This window comes from Vipera berus (assembly GCF_964194415.1).
Source record: "Vipera berus genome assembly, chromosome: 4".
In the NCBI taxonomy this organism is placed as follows: Eukaryota; Metazoa; Chordata; class Lepidosauria; order Squamata; family Viperidae; genus Vipera; species Vipera berus.
Window position 1 is genome coordinate 115,810,949 of NC_138206.1, and position 425 is coordinate 115,811,373.

Below are 425 nucleotides of genomic sequence, written 5' to 3' on the forward strand. Positions count from 1 at the left end.
TTGTACTATGACTGTTCTCCATGTCTTGGTTTTGTTATGCTATATGGCATTTCATTTCTACATCACTCTAAATCACTCAGTGATTATAGCTGATCATTATGGTAAAATAGATTTTCTCCATCTCAAAAAAAAAAAAAAATCTGATAAATTGGGTGTGTAACTTCTCTACTTACATTGACATTGACATTTTTGTTTGTTTGGTCAATTGTTTACAATGCCTGACCCTGTCTGGACTTAGACAGGAAAGGATGGGTTTTTTTATTATTATTTTTAATGACCCTGTAATTCCTTGCATTGGGATGGAGTTGTGGTGACTGAATGGAGCTGAGCATTTCCTGGCCAGATTCCCTTCCTGATGCCTACATGGAGTTCGCAGCAGATTAATTACTTATTTTGCCCAGACAGAGAAATATCTACCACTAGCA